The 7,428-nt window shown below is 36.8% G+C and overlaps 1 pseudogene; it reads left to right on the top strand.

Moving 5' to 3' along the window:
• Nucleotides 1–6,107: 6,107 nt before the first annotated feature.
• Nucleotides 6,108–6,859, top strand: LOC142177190 (nucleolar GTP-binding protein 1-like; annotated as a pseudogene).
• Nucleotides 6,860–7,428: the final 569 nt, after the last annotated feature.

Genomic DNA, 7,428 nt, shown 5'->3' with positions numbered 1-7,428 from the left:
TCAAGAAGATATTAATTTTATGTTCCAAATCTATGTTTGATTGTTTATTCTTCCCACATGATAACAAAAATAAGATATAAATACTTAATTAACTGAACTGGTATAAGTCTAAGTCCAATTAACATAATCAATAGCATCAATACATAACAAATCCCCCAGAACTGGTAAATAGAGAGTCATGAGCTCTAAAATGGAAATACAAGTCTGAAAAACTTAATAACAATACTGTCCGAAATAAAGACAATAGTAAAATGGAAAGAGACGCCAAGGATGCAATCGAGATGTAGCTCTACCTCGTCTCTCGAATAACTCAACAAGCAAAACTCCACTACTGGTGGCTTGGTCTAACACCTGGATCTGCACAATTAAGTGCAGAGAGTAGTACGACTACAACCGGGCCCATGTATTCAGCAAGTATCATAACTAACCTTGGCGAGGTAAAAGAAGCAAGAATTAAAAATTATACTTTCTAATCACCTGTACAGTTAATGAATTTAACAAGTACAGAACAATAATATGATCAAGTCATAAAACATAGAATGAACCATCTTGGTGTACACAATTACTTAAATACTCTGCTCAGTCATTGATCCACATATAAAGATGATATGTAAGTAAATCCGGTAAATAACCAAGGAAATTGAAAGTAAATATAAACTGAAATAACCAAAACAAACACTGGCCGGACTTTCCTCAGAATCTCAATACTCAAACCAAACTACTGATTAGTTTTCCTCAATCTGCATGTACACCATCAAGAAGAAACAAGATAGGGTGACCCTAGAGGGATGGATCCATATCCACACGCTGCACGGCATAGTCACGTGCAATAATCATAATCCACCTGGCGTGATCACATGCTTAATATCATAATTTGCCCGGCATGGTCACAGGCACAATATCACAATTCACCCGGCATGGTCACAGGCACAACACACAATCCACACGGCGTGGTCACGTGCTACCAGTCCAAACCACATCATACAAAAGGCAAATATACAAGAATACATGTATATGATCAATGAATATTAGATTTCATACTCCTAGAATGGTATAAGTGACATGACAAAGTATATGCATGTACAAAGTGTGCTATCATAGCTCAAATCGGCAATTTCATCATCGAAATAGCAATTATCAAGTTCAATCAGGAGATTAACCTCTATGTAACCTCAAACATGGATCAGATAGCTCACAAAAGAGTTACAAATATGAGAAACATCACAGTATAAAGCTTAGCAATCAATTCAAGGCATATCATAGCCTAAGCACTACCCCGAGCATGGATAAATACCTCGGTGCTCGCACATAGGCTCAAACCCACACATATGCACCACTGTAGCATGTAGCTATCACAAATAACTCAGGAAACTAGTGCCTCAACCAAGCTTAGGCAGGATACTTACCTCAAGTAAGCCAAATCAGTATTCTAAGAAGCCCTTCCTGCGTGAATCAACCTCCATACGACCTGAATCTAGCCAAATTAACTTAATATAATCAGTAAAAGTGATAAGAACTGATTCCAAATGATAAATCTAAGATCTTTAACCAAAATCAGAAAGTCAACCCCAGGCCCGTACTTCGGAATTCGACCAAACTCATAAATTTCGAACACCCATTTCGATACAAGTCTAAATATATGTGTTTCATCCCATTCTAACCTCAAATCCACCCTCAAATATCACTCTCCAATATCATAGTCTAAAAACCCCCAAATCCCACCTTAAATTCTTATAAATTAGGTGTTGCACCCCGTTTTCTTGCGAAAGCGGGCTTCGACATGTGACAACTCTTTTAAATGAAGGTATTAAAAGAGTAGAGTTGCCACCTAATGATTTTTAAGGTGCTCTAGGGCACCTGTTTGGAAATAACTCTATTTGACTACTCCGTGTCACCAAAGATTGGGTAAGGGCTTTAGGCACTCTTTGAGGTCCACAATTGTGGGTCCCGGCCGAATTTTAAACTATGTAGATTATGTGATTAGGCTAGGTGATCAAATAAACAAAGGGAAATTTAGAAGTCGAAGAGTCTTAGTATAACACATGAGAATTGGTACAAATCTTAATGATCACAAGGATGCAACTATATTGGTCTATGTTAAATGACTAAGTGTAAATAACAAGTATATAAAGAAAAGGGGGGTCCTAAGTATTTTAGCCTAAAGGATCACCCCGTGCAACATAAATAATACTTCGCAACTCCGTTAAGGTAGGGGTTGCTCATATTATTCAGCGGGAACAGACTATCATCTCCTGCTACCCAATTACTATGTTAAAGTTGTTACCTAAAGGCGCTCTAATTCAATTCTAAATCGTATCCTATAAGTGCACTACACGTCCCGTACCTACGGTCCATGAGGCATTTGACCTATTATTTGGATGGTTTTAGACTTCACTTAGGCTACTCAAAATGATAAAGTTAAGTGACATTCAAAACAGATAGGACTCCGCATAAAGACAATTAAAGGCCCAAGTTAGCCTTCGCAACAAATGTTCGCGGGCAGTTTAGGCAGTACATAGTTCCAGAATCGAGACTTAGAGTCCTATAGGCATAGTTTCTAGGTGATTCTGAATTCCAGTATCCTATATGCATTGTTATTGTTCTAAGTGGCTTAGGCGAGGAGGCAGTAAACTGTTTGCAAACTCAAGATTATTAGCACTGATTTTATAGATAGGCATCTCAGGCGAGTGACATTGTCCTATAGGCATGATTTCAAAGTTGTTTGCACAATGGGCAGTGAAAGCTATTAAAACTCGGAATTTCCAGCGTTTGATTTTATAGACATGCTTTCTAGGAGAATAACAGTATTCTATAAGCAAGATTTCTAAAAGTTTGAATTTGAATTCGCTGTTAACATACTTATTCCTATAGACATGCTATCTAGGTAGAAGTGTAATAAAACAGCAGAAGCAGTTGATTAAGAGATTATTGTCCTATGGGCATGATATCTAGATGGACAGTGCACCAAAAGTAATAGAAGCAATTTGATCAATTAATTATTTGAAGTCCTATAGGCATGATATCTAGGTTAGGAAAAGCATATAATATACGTCCTATAGGCATGCTGTCTAAACACACAGTAATAACAAATATGGCGATTAATAGCATGTTAGAGATAGTGTGCGAGTATTAGACAAATTAGGTGAGGTGTGTACAATTCCTAGAGACATGATTTCTACTAGCATGCAGAAGTAGAGCAAGATAAACAAGATAACAAATAAAGTACGTAGACCCTATAGGCATGTTCTCTACCCTTTATGCAAGAACAAAGCACACCCATTCCCCAATTTCACTAACACCCCAATTATTTGTTATTATAAGTTACAGGGCCAAAATGGAGTAATACAAACTCAAAGATGACAAAATACAGACCGAAATAAGTACATGCCCGCTATAAAATAACCCCGTGAATTTCTGGGCCTTCAGCAGCCTCACCAACCAACAGAACCAAATCTCAGACTCATAAGGACAGTAGAATCATCCTAAATAAAATGCCCAGGTCTAACAACACATATGGCCCAATGTCAGGCCCAACGAATAACTTACTTATCCAAATGGATGCCAAACTTAACCATACAGGTGACAGACCACTCATGGAATTAATTAAACAACTTTTCACACTTAACTCCTAAAGCTATAACTAATCAACAGTTCTAACCAAAGCACATAGACAAGATCACATAAAATACTAACAAGTTTACAAGGCAGGTTCATGCTTGTATTCTTAGAAACAAAGCTAAAGTGACAGGATTAACCATCATAGGATAGTGAACTATTCCAAAAGAGTTTTAAGAGTAAACTGATTTAGAATTAGCCTAAAAGTGCTTTAGACAGAAGATTTAAACATGGGAATCTAATAGTCATAGACAGGAACAAGTAGAGCAAAGCCTTCACATGAAAGTTGTAACATGAAGGCCTAGTGAAAACAACATAACAGAACAGGTTCATGATCAAGCAATCACTTAGTAGAAAATAAGAAAACTTGAACATGCTGAATATCAGTTACAATACCAGCAAAACTTATAGTAAACAGAAGACATGTCAATTTTCAAATCAATAGGACAGACAAGCATCAAACCTTTTACTAGTTGGCCACAAATAGGCAAAAATGCTAGTTATGAGATTTACTCTAATAGTCTTAACTAATACTGAAAAACACAGGAATGAGCAAGTCAAGAAAAGAACACAATAGAGTTACAAATTACATGGAAACAGGTCATAGCTAATAGCAGAACTCCAGAAAGACAAAAGTTGGGCATGAATATCTCAACAGGAATTAGAACACATTATGGGCATGAGTTAGCTATCATAATAGTACAGAATAAGGCAAGGAACCAAACTCAGAATAAGCAACAGGTATAAGTAACCAAATATTCATAAGCATAATGATTAGAAATTATTCAGGTTCGACACACCTAATGAGCATGCATTAAGGCTAGCATATTAGGCTAAGTATTTAGATAGACTCGCAGAGAAATAGCAAATTATGCATAAAGGATTCAACATGAAGAAAGAAATTTGAGCAAGAACATAGTTTCATAAGGGTTTTGGTACAAGAAATCAACACAAGGTTCAACAACCATCAATCATGTTTCAATTACGTATCAGGCAGGCATCATGAATCAACTTAGCTATCCACATGTGAGTTAAAATCAGAACTCGCATAGAATTGAAGCTAGGGGAACTACAGAGTAGTACTAAAACAAGCAGAATTGTATACGAAGGGGCATAATATTGAAATTAACTCAAGGAGATCCAAATAGCACTAATGCACATAACACAAACACGAACAGAAAGAAGTAGAAGTGCAAGAGTATAGGGCACTAACCAATTGCAGACAAACTAAAAAAAGTATGAAGAACTCGAAAATCTCAAGAATAGTTGTGATTATTGAAGGCCGGTAAAACCTCAACTCCCCAATGCTTCAGAGTTCACAGGAGCCTCGAAATGGACTTCGAGCAATGCTTGCACTGGAGGAAGGTAAACAAAATCCGGTGGCCTTGGCTTTCAGCCGGTCAAGAGCTCAATTTCATAATAGTACAGAATAAATAAGAGTGAGAGAATAGTTCTTAAGGTGATTAAAGTCTATCCAAAAGGAAATTGGGGAGGGGTTATATAGTGGAGAAATCGAGCAAGCAAATATGGAAAATAATTAATTAAACACAAATAAGGAAAGAAAATTACATGCAATCGATAATAGAACCAATAAAGGAACAAATTGAAATTTCAAACCCTAGTTCGACGAAAATCAAAGATTAGCCGAGGATCTTGGTAAATCGGACCCATATAATCTGGTAGTGAGTGTATCTAGACGAAATATCATCTAAGTCTCGAAGATTGAGGACAATTGTTCATAACTCAGGGCCTGGTACTTGCCAAGAATAGGCGAGTACTCGGAGATGCCAAAATCGTGTAAGTAACAAGATGACAGAACGTATAAGGTAAGGGAATCATGGATTGATTCCATTTTGGGGCCGGATTCAGAGAGGATTTGAGGGTATGGCGGCTAGGGTTTCTCAGAGATGAGTGGAATAGAGAGGTTTCAGAGGCGGCTGTTTAGGTGGAAATGTCCCTAGGGTTTAGGTTAAGGGGATATAAGGAAAGGTAGGGAATTATTATGGGTCGTTGATCATTTGAGATCAACGGCCAAGATCGAAAGGGAATGGGGTGGGTTGTTTAAACGGGTCGCGACCGGGTTATTTAAAAGAGGGTTGTTTGGTTTGGGTTGGGGCGTTATTGGGCTTAGGTGGGGTGTCTGGGCTGCCAATTAATCCGAGAAATAGCCTGGTTTGGGCCAGCTTTAAAAAATAAAAGAATTAAGGAAAACAAAATTAATAAAAATATCTAAATAAGTGTAAAAAATATTATTTGAGCAACTATGCATTTTAAAATAATAGCTGAAGGTTGTAAACATATAAAAGTTATTTTGACTTATAATAAAATAATAAAATGTAATTAATTGTAAAATATAGGCTATTATCGCAAAAATGTGTAAATAGCACAAAAATGCATATGAAATTATATACAATGAAATAAAATATTGTAAAGCATATATGTGATTGTAAATAATAAATTTGGGTGTTTAAATCATCACAAAATAATTTAATATTGACCCTGATATCTTACAAAGGCTTGAAGAATTGGAGAGAGAAGAAGGTCTTCGTCAGGATGAAGAAGGAGATGATGATTTTGAGATGGACGGTGTTGAGCTGACCCCCGAAGAACAAGTAGCATTAGCTGAAATCCGGAAACATAAGAGTTTGCTCATTCAACAGCATAGAATTAAGAAAAGCACTGCAGAGAGTCGACCCAATATACCAAGAAAGTTTGACAAAGACAAGGAGTTCACTTCAAAAAGAATGGGAAGGCAGTTATCTGCTTTGGGGCTGGATCCAACTCTATCAATCAATCGAGCCTGTAGTAAATCAAGGGGTCGTAAGTGAGAGATATCAGTTGAACGTGGAGATGACATTGATAAGGATGCAATGGATGTCGACTAGATTACTCCCAACAAGAAGCAAAGATTGAGATCACTTTCCATTACGGCAAGATCAAGGTCAAGGTCACGACCTCCAGATGAATTTGTTCCAGGGGAAGGCTTAAAGGACAAAGCCTAGAAAAAGATGGCTATAAAGATGGCTAAGGGTTCTTCTAAGAAGAGGAACAAGGATGCTTGGTGGGGAGAGGCTGATAGAGTTATTCCTACTCTGAAACCAAAACATCTCTTCTCAGGAAAGCGACCAATTGGGAAAACTGATCGGCGCTAGTAAACCAAGATGGCATTTTATCTTGGAATTTGCTAATGGTACCTATCAAGATGCTTCTGTTGCAGTATCTTGGGTGGCGGATAGAAAGGCTAAAAGAATATTCAGCTTATTTTGGACACTTCCGCAATTGAATTTTTCATCTCTGTTATTTTGAACTTACCTTGTTGTTTATTTATGCTATTTTTCATATTGTTTTTTAACTTTAAATTGTGGAAGAATGTTCGTTGTTATTTTATTTTAAAAGAACAAAGATGTGAGGTACATTACAAGAATTCAACCTATTGAAATGGCAAGACCGGGGGGGGTTAATATATATTCAAGTAATTTAAATGCAAAAACAAAATCAATTTTAGTGCTTTAAAAATTATAGAAGATTATAGAAAATACTTGTATGACCCTTGTAAATTGAGTAATGATGCAAAAATGATGTTCTGAAAGTATATATATATTATTTGAAAAATATGAGGGTAAAATTGGGTATCAACAGCTGCCCCTCTTTACTCGGGAATGATGATAGAGTTGTCAGGTAAAGAAAATGATGACCAATTTTGTCCGAAGTGAGTGAGGAATGATGTGTTTTGAAAAAAAGTGGGGTTGAACCCTGGTTCTTGAGTTGCCTACATATCCCTGGTGTTACGAGAATCAGGCAGTGTGTAGTTCT

The sequence above is a fragment of the Nicotiana tabacum genome, chromosome 23, assembly GCF_000715075.1.
Source record: "Nicotiana tabacum cultivar K326 chromosome 23, ASM71507v2, whole genome shotgun sequence".
In the NCBI taxonomy this organism is placed as follows: domain Eukaryota; kingdom Viridiplantae; phylum Streptophyta; class Magnoliopsida; order Solanales; family Solanaceae; genus Nicotiana; species Nicotiana tabacum.
The sequence above is the reverse complement of the archived record's forward strand: the minus strand, read 5'-3'. Positions and strand labels throughout refer to the sequence as shown.